General features: G+C 50.3%; 1 long non-coding RNA gene across 1 annotated transcript; it reads left to right on the top strand.

Annotated features, from left to right (window-relative positions):
* The first annotated feature begins 11227 nt into the window (after positions 1-11227).
* Positions 11228-13213, top strand: LOC143860469 (uncharacterized). Its single transcript, XR_013239719.1, has 3 exons — positions 11228-11384; positions 12216-12278; positions 12998-13213. It is a non-coding gene; the product is annotated as an uncharacterized LOC143860469 (long non-coding RNA).
* The last annotated feature ends 237 nt before the right edge of the window (positions 13214-13450 follow it).

The raw sequence follows: 13450 nt of genomic DNA, 5'->3' as shown, positions 1-13450 counted from the left end.
ACGAGGCCGGCCTCTCCTGCGGAGGCCGGTGCTGAGGACGAGGAGATAATAATCGTAGTAGACGAGGAGAGCGGAGAGGAAGTGATTGTGGACTTAGACACAATCCCGGTCCGTGGGGACGGACCGCACCGGGTAGAAACCAGCGACGACGAAGAAGACGTTGAAGCGGTAGTTCCTCGCTTGCCGCGCGCACCCGTCGAGGTGATAGCGGAGGCACGGATGGAGGCCAACCCACAGTACAACATCGGGGCCCTGTACGAGGCGAATCATCTGGGGCCGGGCAAACTTCAGGCCGTCAGGGACAAATACTGTATCCCTGATCGGTACATTTTGAGGGTGGCCGTTGAAGGGGACCGGGCCAGCAACGATAGTGCAGATCTCTGCCTATACGAAGAAGCCTTACGGGCCGGGCTCAGGCTTCCCTTGCATCCATTTTTTGTCGATGTGCTGAACTATTACGGGCTGGCGGTTACACAGGTCGTGCCGAACTCTTGGAGGACGCTGGTCGGCTTCCTGTACCTTTTGGGAGTTCGGCTCCGTAGGAACCCCACCCTGCCCGTCTTCAGGATGTGTGCGCACCTGAAGAGGCACAAGGACGGCGGCTGGATCTACATCAGCCAACGGCCCGAAGTGAAAATGATCACTGGCATACCTACTTTCATTTACACATGGAAGAACATGTTTTTCTACGCTAGGGACACCGAGCAGGGCTCCCACCGGCCGTTCTCGTTGGAATGGAGAACGCCGGACACCCAGAACCTTAGTCAGAAGCCAGCCCTTAAGGGCTATGACTACATGACCTTCGCTTTGATCAAAGAAGAGCTGAAGCGCGGTCAAACAAACGGCTCGGAGTTCTCCGAGGAGGCCGCCCTGGTAGGGCTCGGAATCAGCCATGCGACGCCGGCACGTACGTAGACTCTTTTAGGCCAGCTTTTATTTTTTGAACTGTTCCTTTCTCTTCTCTCTTTTTTTTTTACAGTTCTAACTCTGTTCTGTTTTCACGTTCAGAAATGGTGAAGCAGATGTCCATGCTGGACAAAATCAAGCAGACCGCACAAGCGTCCCCAACGCAGGAGCAGCCCCAACCCAAGGGCAAGAAAAGAAAGGTGCCGGAGTCGACTCCGGCAATGGCCGAGCCTCTTAAAAGCAGCCGGGCGACGCATAAGCTGTCCGTCAAGTCGAGCCGGACAAATCTCGTCGGGCAGAGCTCCGGGTCTGCAAGGGTGACAGAGCCCCAACACAGCAGGGCGGTTCTGGGCATCCCTGCTGTCCCGGCGGCGAGAGGCGACAACGTCTTCCGCCCGAACTGGGCGGTGCAGAAAACGGACACCGACCTGGGGGATAGCCGGGTGGCCACAGAATTGATGTACCAGGGCGTCCTCCCGCACGACCGGCGGGAAGTCGAGAAGGAGGCGCCGGAGACCTGCGAAGAGGCAATCGCCTCCGCCCTCTATCAACTCCAGGTGTACTCAAGGGACATGGCCAAGAAGCGTTATCTCTTCTCTGATACGCTCACACAGATAGAGTCCGAGAAGAGCCAGCTCCAGAAGGACAAGGACGGGCTTACCGAAGCCGTCCAGATCAAAGAGGCCGAATTTAACAGCTTGAAGGACGAGCTGCAGAGGGTCAAGAACCAGGCCGTGCAGGATCTCCTAACTGCGAGGGAGAGAGCCGGTCAGAGGGAAAAGGCGGCTATCGAGGCGGCCGTGAAAGCGGCAGTGCGGGAGGCCATGAAGAAAACCGAAGAGAGGAAGGACACACAGTTCTTCAACCTGGGCCTCCAAGCCTATAAGGTGGGGTTCCTTCTCTGCTCGGAGCAGGTGAAGAAGGCTCACCCCGACATTTCTCTGGACGGACTGGCCGTCCCGTATGCACCTCCAGAGGAGGAAGAGGACAAGGAGGAAGAAGGCGAACTGGACTCCTCCCAACCCGTCGAGGTGGAACAGGAAGTCGTTCTGGCTTCCGAGGTCACCCCTCCAATCGCCGAGGCCGGCCAGGTTGCAGCCCCTACTTCAGAGGCAGTCACCGACGAGGTGATTGACAAGGAGGCCTGAATGGCTACCCTCTTGCTCCTATCTTTAATTTTGGTTTGTAAATTTTTTGTAATGGCCCATGAGGCTCATTCTTTGTAAGCCAGCTCGACGAAAAGAGCACTTTTGTAATATGAATACATATTCAATTTTGTCCAACTGTCTGTACAGCTGCCTTATTTTTTGTATTTATGACGTCTGTGCTTCTTCCTTGTCTTTCTGCCGAGCCGGAGTGGTTGTCCGGATGTAATTGGCCGGAGTGAACCAGCTCTGTCTCCAAGTTTGCAAACACTTAGAGTCTTTGAGGTGGTTTTCCACTAGGGCGGGTCCATGGTTGGAACTGTTCTCCACACCAAATTGGACGCGCCGGAGTGCACCACTGCCGTTCTCTAAGTCTGCAAACATTTAGGGTCTTTTGGCGTCTAGCGATTGCGCCATGTCCTGTCCGGCTTAGGCTGTGGACGGCCAGGCCGGGCAGGTCTTTTGGCGTTTAGCGATTGCGCCATATCCTGTCCGGCTGAGGGTGTGGACGGCCAGGCCGGGCAGGTATTTTGGCGTTTAGTGATTGCGCCATATCCTGTCCGGCGAGGCTCTGGACGGCCAGGCCGGGCAGGTCTTTGCGGTGGTTTTCCACTAGGGCGGGTCCATGTGGTTGGAACTGATCTCCACACCAAATTGGACGCGCCAGAGTGCACCCCTGCCGTTCTCTAAGTCTGCAAACACTTAGGCTGAGAGCTAAGTCTGCAAAAACTTAGAGTCTTTTGGCGTCTAGCGATTGCGCCATATCCTGTCCGGCTTAGGCTTTGGACGGCCAGGCCGGGCAGGTCTTTTGGCTTTTAGCGATTGCGCCATATCCTGTCCGGCTAAGGCTCTGGACGGCCAGGCCGGGCAGGTCTTGGAGGTGGTTTTCCACTAGGGCGGGTCCATGTGGTTGGAACTGATCTCCACACCAAATTGGACGCGCCGGAGTGCACCACTGCCGTTCTTTAAGTCTGCAAACACTTAGGCTGAGAGCTAAGTCTGCAAACACTTAGGCTGAGAGCTAAGTCTGCAAACACTTAGTGTCTTTTGGCGCCTAGCGATTGCGCCATATCCTGTCCGGCTAAGGCTCTGGACGGCCAGGCCGGGCAGGTCTTTTGGCGTTTAGCGATTGCGCCATATCCTGTCCGGCTAAGGCTCTGGACGGCCAGGCCGGGCAGGTCTTGGAGGTGGTTTTCCACTAGGGCGGGTCCATGTGGTTGGAACTGATCTCCACACCAAATTGGACGCGCCGGAGTGCACCACTGCCGTTCTCTAAGTCTGCAAACACTTAGGCTGAGAGCTAAGTCTGCAAACACTTAGAGTCTTTTGGCGTCTAGCGATTGCGCCATATCCTGTCCGGCTTAGGCTTTGGACGGCCAGGCCGGGCAGGTCTTTTGGCTTTTAGCGATTGCGCCATATCCTGTCCGGCTAAGGCTCTGGACGGCCAGGCCGGGCAGGTCTTGGAGGTGGTTTTCCACTAGGGCGGGTCCATGTGGTTGGAACTGATCTCCACACCAAATTGGACGCGCCGGAGTGCACCACTGCCGTTCTCTAAGTCTGCAAACACTTAGGCTGAGAGCTAGGTCTGCAAACACTCAGAGTCTTTTGGCATCTAGCGATTGCGCCATATCCTGTCCGGCTTAGGCTGTGGACGGCCAGGCCGGGCAGGTCTTTTGGCGTTTAGCGATTGCGCCATATCCTGTCCGGCTAAGGCTCTGGACGGCCAGGCCGGGCAGGTCTTTGAGGTGGTTTTCCACTAGGGCGGGTTCATGTGGTTGGAACTGATCTCCACACCAAATTGGACGCGCCGGAGTGCACCACTGCCGCTCTCTAAGTCTGCAAACACTTAGGCTGAGAGCTAAGTCTGCAAACACTTAGAGTCTTTTATTGGAGGAGCTGGCATATATTAGTGACTCAAAAGTGAGGGACACTATTTGGTGACAACTCCACTTTATTTCTCTTTGAAATTTCATTACAGGCCTTCAAAGGCAAAAGAAAAGACTATTGATAGTATATTCGAAGATTTCTGGAATTCCAGGCGTGCGGCAGCAGCTGCTCGTCAAGTGTCTCTAGCCGGTAGCTTCCTGGACGGATGACCTCTTTGACTCGGTACGGCCCTTCCCAAGTCGGGGAGAGTTTGCCCACCCTTCTTGGCTGGGAGACGGCTGCTTTCCTCAAAACTAGGTCGCCTGTGCGGAACTCCCTTGGTCGGATCTTCGTATCATGGTATCTAGACATCTTCTGCTTATACGCTGCGGCTCTGATCTGTGACTCCTCACGGACTTCCTCAAGCAAGTCGAGGTTGACACGGAGCCCGTCTCCATTGAGCTGTTCATTGAAGTTAACAATTCTTGGGGAGGGAATGCCGATGTCAACCGGAATCACAGCCTCTGTTCTGAAGGAGAGATTGAAAGGCGACTCACCCGTTGCAGTGCGTGGGGTAGTCCGATACGCCCAGAGCACATGGTACAGCTCGTCAGCCCAGCGTCCGGCCTTATCATCCAGTCTCTTCTTTATCCCCTGCAGCAGAGTCCTCTTCGTCACTTCGGTCTGTCCATTTGTTTGAGGATGTGCCACGGAAGTGAACCTTTGCTCAATCTTTAGATCTGAACAAAACTTTGTGAAGTTCCTTGAGTCGAACTGCTTGCCATTGTCTGTTATGAGGACCCGGGGTATCCCGAATCTGCACACCACTGATTTCCAAAAAAAGTTTTGGACGTTCTGCTCAGTGATCTTGGCCAGAGGTTCAGCTTCTACCCACTTAGTAAAGTAGTCGATGGCGACAACGACGAACTCGCGGCCTCCGGAGGCCGGCGGAAAAGGACCTAAGATGTCCATTCCCCAGACAGCAAAAGGGAGAGGGCTGATGATCGGAGCCATTGGCACGGCAGGCTGGTGAACGGCGGGGGAAAATTTCTGACACTTCTGACACTTCTTCAAAAGGCTCAGTGCATCTTGTCTCAATGTAGGCCAGTACAGGCCTCTTAGAAGGACTTTGATGGCGAGGGCCTTGCCCCCAAGGTGCTCTCCACAAATCCCTTCATGGGTTTCTCGCAGGGCATACAGGGCATCAGTTGGCCGGAGACACTTCAAGTACGGGAGGGTGTAAGATCTCTTGTACAGAGTCTCGCCGTCAAGTGAAAACCTTGCTGCCCGCTGTACGTCTTTACGAGCCTCTTTTTTCTCTCCGGGGAGCTCTCCGCTGCGCAGATATCTGATGATCTCATCCATCCAGCACGGCTCGTCGTCGATCTGCATTACTACGACGGGCTAGCCATCAATACTGGAGGTCTTTAGGAACTCCATACGAATTTCTCTGAGAGCGATGTAGCCCGATGCCGCTAGCTTTGAGAGCACATCAGCCTTTGCATTTTCAGTCCGAGGGACTCTGATGACCTCGAAACTTCCGAACTTACTGGCCAGGCTACGCACCCTTTGCAGATACTTGATCATTCGCTCTTCACGGGCCTCATATACTCCTTGGATCTGGCATACAACTAACTGTGAATCGCAGTACGCCTTCAGTCTCTGAGCGCGGGCCTGAATGGCGAAGGTCATTCCGGCGATGAGCTCTTCATACTCTGCCTCATTGTTTGACGCACGGAAGCCAAACCTCAGGGCATAATTCAGGACAAAGTCCTCTGGTCCTGTGAGAACTAGTCCGGCACCGCTGCCACTTTTGTTTGAAGATCCGTCGACATATACCTCCCAGAGCGGCTCTTCAGAACACGGAAGCGGGTTGATTGGTGGAGCTGCACCCTCAAGCCCGGGAAGCGGAACCGCTTCGGCTTCGATCTGCTGCTCGGGCATAACTGGCTCTGCTTCTAAAGGAGGCGCTGCTTCCGACCCGGGGTCTGAATCTGGCATTGTACACTCAGCTATGAAGTCTGCAAGAATCTGAGCTTTGATTGCTAGCCTGGGCAGATATTTGATGTCAAACTCGCTGAGCTGCACGGCCCACTTCACAAGTCGGCCTGAAGTGTCTGGACGGTGCGGGATCTGCCTGAGGGGCTGTCCCGTCAAGACCTTGATCGTATGCGCCTGGAAATACGGCCTTAACTTTCTGGCCGCCATAACGAGGGCGTATACGAGCTTCTCGACTCGATGATATCTGGTCTCTGCATCATGGAGGACTTTACTGACGTAGTAGATCGGCTTTTGCTGGTGGTGCTCCTCTCTGATCAGTACTGCTGCAACTGCCAAAGGTCCTGCTGAGAGATACAAAATCAGCTCTTCTCCTGGCTCTGGCTTGGACAGCAATGGCGGAGAGGACAAGTACTGCTTCAGCTCTTCAAATGCCGCTTGACACTCCGAAGTCCAGGGCGCGGTTTTTATACCTTTGACCGCGTTGAAGAACGGAAGGCATCTTTCCGCGGACTTAGAGATGAACCGCCCCAGGGCAGCTACTAACCCGGTCAGGCGCTGTACTTCTCTGATAGTTCTGGGCGGAGTCAGCTCCATCACCGCCTTGATTTTCTCAGGATTTGCCTCTATCCCTCTCTGGCTTACCATGAAGCCCAGAAACTTGCCTGCTCCGACGCCGAACGTACACTTGGTCGGATTGAGCTTCATGTTGTGCTCCCTCAAGACTTGAAACGCTTCTTTGAGGTCGGCCACATGATTGCAGGCAGCTCTGCTCTTGACCAGCATATCGTCCACATATACTTCCATATTGCGGCCGATCTGCTCTTTGAACAGCCTGTTGACGAGCCGCTGGTAGGTAGCCCCTGCGTTCTTCAGTCCAAAAGGCATAACTCGATAGCAATAAGTCCCCTGATCGGTTACAAAGGATGTCTTCGGAATGTCGGACTCATGCATTCTGATATGATTATATCCTGAGAAGGCGTCCATGAAGCTTAGCAGCTCGTGACCTGCAGTAGCGTCGATGAGCTGATCGATCTTTGGGAGCGGGGAGCTGTCCTTTGGGCAGGCCTTATTCAGATCTGTAAAATCTATGCAAGTCCTCCACTTCCCATTAGACTTCTTCACCATCACAACATTCGCGAGCCAGTCCGGGTACTGGATCTCGCGGATGAAGTCGGCGTTCAGAAGCCTTTCCACCTCTTCTCTAATGGCCCTTCGCCTCTCCGGTGCAAAGTGCCTCCTCTTCTGTTTCACGGGCTTGCAGGTCTGATCAACCCCGAGCTCATGGGTGCTGATTGCAGGGTCGATGCCGGGCATGTCTGAAGGAGCCCAGGCGAAGACATCTGCATTGGCTCTGAGGAACTGAGCAAGATCCTGCTGCGCGGCCTCTGGCAGGGCAGAGCCGATCTGGACAATCCTCTGGTCGTCATCGCTGTACAGGGGGATAGATATAAGGTCCTCGGCCGGCTCGTTTACTATGATCTGGGCTTCATCCCTTAGATCAAACAGCTCGATTGGCAGAGACTCGGACGCATTCTTCCCTTTCAGTGCCGCTGCATAGCACTGCCTCGACTGGGGCTGATCCCCTCTGACTTCCCCTATGCCCCCTGGTGTACTGAACTTCATCTTCTGATGATAGGCGGAGGGAACGGCTCGGAGGAGATTCTGGCCGGGGCGACCCAGGATAGCATTGTAGGCCGACTTGGCCCTTACCACCAAGAAGTTCACCATGGCGACGGACTGGCAGGGCGACTCCCCGATAAGAACTGGAAGCTCGATCTGTCCTTCAACTTTGACAACTTCTCCGGAGAACCCGAACAGATCAGAGTTGGCCGGCTTCAGACGGTCGGTTCCGATCAGCATCCGCTCGAAGGCGTGATAATAGAGGATGTCTGCGGAGCTCCCGTTGTCGACCAAGATCTTCTTCATTTCCCAGTTCGCCACCAGCATGGTGATGACCAGGGCATCATCATGCGGGAGGATCAGGCCGTCGAGATCTGCATCTGAAAAGGATATCTCGTTCTCTAGCCTGGCCTTCTTGCTGCAGGTATGGACGGCGTTGACCTGCCGGGCATAAGTCCTGCGGGCTGATGAAGAGGTTCCTCCTGCGGTCGGCTCTCTTGAAATGGTACCAATAACACCATGAGGTTGAGGTTGAGGTACCTGAGGAGGGGGGTCGGCCGGGGTCGGAGCTTGAATGCGGTCGCCCAGAGGTTGAGCGCCCCGGGGGCTTCTGCCTCTGGGCCTCGGCTTGTCCTTGCGCTCTCTTTTGTTGTCATCATTTTTCAAGTACCTTCCGAGGTACCTTCTACTGATCAGCTGCTCGATTTCCTCCTTCAAATGAAGGCACGCGTTGGTGTCGTGGCCGTGGTCCTTGTGGAACCTGCAGTACTGGGACATGTTTCTTTCTGCCGACGAAGTCTGCCTCTCCGGCCACCGGATGAAGTCCTCTTCCCGAATGGCTGCCAGGATCTGTGCTCTAGACGCGATCAGCTGCGTGTAATGCTCTCTCGGGTGGGGGCTTCTCCCCTTTCGAGAAGGGCTTCTCTTCCTGCGGGAAGGGCTTCTCTCCTTCTTCTGAGACTTATCATCCTTACGCTGCTTGGTAGGGTTCTTCTCCTCAGGCCTTCTCTTGCTAGCAGAGTCCAGGGCGGCGAGAGTTTCCTCCACCGAGATGTACTCCTCCGCCCCGGCCATCAGGTCTGCGAGGGACTGCGGATTGCGCCGGGCCACTGCTCGCCTGAAGTCAGTTGATCGGGCGCCGGCCAGAAGGGCATTCGTGGCCGCGGAGGGGTCCAGGTTGGGAACCTGAAGGGCTTCCCTATTAAAGCGACCAACGAACACTTTCAAGGCCTCATCATCTCCCTGCCTGAGGGCCATCAGCGAAGCCGTCGTCTTCCTGGGTCTTCTGTTGTTCATGAAATGACGGGCCAGGTCATCCCCAAAATCATCAAAATTGTCCACGGACCTGGGTTTGAGCCGCGAGTACCAGTCCCGCGCTGCTCCAGTCAACGTGGTGGGGAATGCCCGGCAAAGGAATCCATCCGACGCCCCGTGGAGGAGCATTGTGGTCCTGAAAGTCTCCAAGTGGTCCACGGGGTCGGTGGTCCCGTCATACTGCGAAATCTGCGGCATCTTCCAGCCCGCGGGGGCCTCCGCGCTGAGCACTTTGTCCGAAAATGGTTGAGCGCTTGTGAAGATCCGGGATGCAGGCCGGCCCTGCTCTCTGGCAAGCTCTTCAATTCGGTGGTCAATCTGCTGGATCCTTCGCAATACCGGGTCCTCTCTTTCCTCAGCCCGGTGGACGGGCCTCTCTCTTCTTGCTGGCGGGCTCATAGCCGATCCGGACTGACTGGCCGGACTCCTTCGCCGGTGCCGCGATCCCTCTCCGTGCGTGGCGTCTCTCTTGCTGCCATGCCTTTGTACAGAGGGAGATCGTGACCGGTGATGTAGGCGAGGCTCGGGGCGCACATGCTTGTCCCGGGAGAGGTGATCTCGTCTTGTGGAGTGACGAGTCTGCTCCCGGGGCGGGGGCATGTGCTCTCTGCGGGAGCTTCCCCTCCTCTGGGTGGGTTGAGAGGCCTCGGCTGGGTGCTGCTGGAGTGCGGTAGCCGGATTCCTGAACTGCGCAACCACAGCAGTCATTTCTTGGAAAAGGGCCCGCATCTCCCTCGGGGTCGGGGTAGGGTCTGAGCGGTCCGAGCGAGTCGGACTTCGCTCCCCTACCGCCCCGACCTCTATCTGCGAGGCTAGTCGCTCGCTTCTTCCTTCGCGGGGAGCTGTAGCCCGGGTCGTCCGGGAGGTTGGCACATGCTTTCCGTTTTTCCCTACCATTGCTTGAGTGAGGTTCCGAACAGCTTTTTGTTCCGGGGTCCCACGGATGGCGCCAAATCTGTTAGGTCTAAAATTGGTAACAGGTTATGGTAGGGCCGGAAGGGCTGATCTGGCAGGCCACAGCTGAAGGGCTAATGGAGTCCTGCGCTGCACAAGGGCATAGACAAGAATACAAAGGGTCAGAAGAGCAACCCGGAGTGGTGCTCCGGACGGGCGCTTCGACACTCAAGTTAGTATGAGCAGGAGTGCAGAGCAATGTCAGAGCAGAAAGCTTAGGGTTTTTTATTTCAGATCCCTCACCTTAGCACAAATGAGGGCTATTTATAGTGTGATCCTGAGCCACCTGTCCAGGACAGGTGGTAGCCCCTGTATGGACCAGGTCTCATACCTAGGAGGGGCAGATGGAAGTCCCTGATTGGTCCAGGTGTCACACCTAGCAGGGACAGGTGTTGGCCTTGCAGTGGTCCCTGTGAGGGCCACGTGTCAACAGCCGATTGGTTGCAGATTTTGGACCCCATCAGTTACTAATCTGTTTTCAATCTTTCTTTCGTTTTTTTGGGGATTTTAATGTCTTTTTGGTTGATTTTCAGGATTTTGAATTCATTTAAGAGATGGATTTCCCAGCGCAAGCGCCCAATTCAAAAAGGTATCTTCAACCGCCCTCTTATCATCTCTTCTCCCTTTTTTATATGCATTTTCAGGCTAATTCAATCTCTCTCTCTCTCTCTCTGCAGCATTCGACTAACCAAGCAGTCACAACTGCACTGAAGGAGACATGCAGTAGTTAACCAACCTTGCCCCTTATCTGTTTGATGATATTGCCAAACCAAGACAACATTAGGGTTTCTAGATTTTTGCAATGAGTCCATGTTAGTAGAAGCCGAAGCAAAAACTGGATTGCAAGAAAAAATACTTCCAAGGGTATTTTTATCTTGGATATTTTTTTCCCATGATGTATAGGGAAATGATATAATCAGTTTGGATCAATGGTCTATTTGAGGTATATTTGATCATAGGCATGTTAAGCAATGTACAATTAGTGTTAAGCTTTCGAAAGTTCTATATAAAACTTGCTCTCTTTAGTCCCAAACTGGATGTGGCATCTATTCTTTTATCTAATAGAGAAGTTCTCTGTGTGGGGGCAATCTCTGCCCCTATTGTTCTAATTTATTAATGAAAATTTCTTATTGTTTCATAATAAAAAATAGATCGTCATGTTTGGTTTTACATCCTGCTTCATTATCACTTGTACTTGATATAATTCGGCATTCTTTTGCATTTTTCTGCACATATTCCACGACATTGTTGATTGCACATGCATAGTGAGGATGTGACTTATTAAATGTTGCCATGATCATCTTACTTTCTCTACCCCATTAGCGCCGCCTTGCTCATTATTTGTATTTTCCCCCTATTCTTGGATGAAACAGAATGCTCAGTTTTTGTAATGTTTGTGACTCCTTTATTTCCATAATGTTGTTGCAGATGATGCCCTCTCAAAGTTATGCTATTAACCAGTTGCAGCAATTATTGTTTCATGCCCAAAGGATGCAATTCGAAATAAATGGTTCATAGATGATGAACTTAAGGAATTTTGCCACTTGCATACAAGCAGCCAAGGAATAGAGATTTCGGGTATTCTTATCTAAAAGCTTCTTCACCTTGCTTGCATATACTTCAGCATGAATTTTCTCTACATAGATTCCATCTGATGCTTATCTTTCTCTTTATTGTACAACCCTTTTAGTGGCCTTAATTAATCGATTTCTCTTTTCATCTATCATTTTTTCCATTATTTTCCATTTTACCTTTATTTATATATGATGCATCTTTATGTCCATTCAAAATTCAATCCCACATACTATGTTAAGAATGACCCGCAAGTTGCAAATTTGGAGTTCAAGTAAAATTTGAACCAAATAAAAAAGGTTTTGTTCACTGAATTAACTGACATAGTTACAAATTTCAGACTGAAATTGAGATATGTCACTATACAACTAACATGATACACATATTACAAAAGTAAATTTTGAACTGGAACTATTCCTTCCATTTGATTATTCAAGGCATGTATCACAGTACACGGTTGGCCTTTCACTTTCACCATAGTTGTCTTCAAAATGATGATAATAGCGAGGCTAATCTATTTGCGCCATAAGCTAACACAATATGTTGTACAAAAATCTATCTATTAGCATCATGTTGTTATTTGTATGCTTAAACAGCAGCACCTAAGTGAATTCATGTTGGAGTTGTATTCTGTTGAACATTGATTTTCCTATGCTTTGGGATTGATATATAAACTCTTTACATCCTTATTACCCATGACCTATCTATTGACCTCCATTTCCTTGCTTCCATCTTCTGTCATTTTTCTTTTAATTTGTTTTTATAAATTCAGAAATTGCAACTGTGTTTCATTTTACTTTTCCCGAATGCTGCTTGCAAAATTTTTATTGTTTTCAGGGATTGCAATCGGTTCTAAATCTCCAAAGGTTCGCTTCATCGACATCCTTGATAAAAGTGAAGGTATGCATGGTTTGCTTATGTACTGGATGTGCTTACCATAAGCTAGATGTGCTTGATAACAGTGGCATTCCGAATTTTCAGATGTAATTCATGTTTTTCCAGGTTTACAGCTTAAGGTCCTGGTTTTAGATCTGCATACTCCACGATGTATCAAATCATCATTTTGAAATATTAAGACTATAATTTGATTGCCCTGTTTGTACTTAGAGCTTGTTTGTTTGGTGCTATCATTGTTCAAAGAGCTGTCTGATTTGCATTGCTCTATGAAATTTCTTTTATGTTACATTTCCTCTATCAAATTTCTTTTTGTTACATTTCCTCAACCATTTATTAGGTGTTTCATGAACACATATAATCTTGTTGAGTTGTTCTAGGTTCAAGTGAACGGAGGAATAACATTGATGGATATTCCTATTTCCATTAGAAGCAAACGAGATGAAGACAAGAGATTCACTGTGGAATAGTGCTCTACCCAATTAATTGGGAATTGTACATGTAGTTGTTTGAAAACATAGATATATGTTTGTTTATTTTCTTGATGACTTGTGGTTCTCATATATGTGGTTCTCATTTTCAATTAACTCTCTCTAAAAATACACTAATCTGTTTGGGTGCCTATGATTCATTAATTGGTGTTTATTCGCTAATAGTAATACACTACTCATTTTCAATTGAGCTTTCTCTAAAAATACTTCATTCATCGCATTTTTCTTTTGCAGCTAACAACTTAGCAAGGAGAAAATGTTGATGATGGAGAAGATGGTGACGGAGAAGAAGATGATGGAGAAGATGTTGACGAAGAGGATGAGGAGTACTAGGACTCATAATATATAGACATGAATAATGACTTTTTTTTTGTTTTTTGTTTTTTAGAGTTTTAAAGGGTGTTGTGTGTATGGACATGGCTACAATTATTTTTTTACTTTAATATTGAACATATGTAATGGGTATGGATATTTTTGTAAGTTTTGATTTATATGTCACTTCAATTTTGCTATGAGTATGGATATTTATGTAAGTTTTGATATATATTGTATAGATGCAGGTGCAACAAGATAATAAAATAAAGTTTTCAAAAAAAAAATCTTAAAATTGAGTATTAGCTACCCAATTACTTTGGTCCCTAATAGAACATGCATACGTTGAAGATAGTATTTGCGACCAAATTAAGT

The sequence above is a fragment of the Tasmannia lanceolata genome, unplaced genomic scaffold (assembly GCF_043159265.1).
Source record: "Tasmannia lanceolata isolate RefF3 unplaced genomic scaffold, GAP_Taslan_0.1 ptg000037l, whole genome shotgun sequence".
In the NCBI taxonomy this organism is placed as follows: domain Eukaryota; kingdom Viridiplantae; phylum Streptophyta; class Magnoliopsida; order Canellales; family Winteraceae; genus Tasmannia; species Tasmannia lanceolata.
This window is presented reverse-complemented; position numbering and strand designations above follow the sequence as displayed.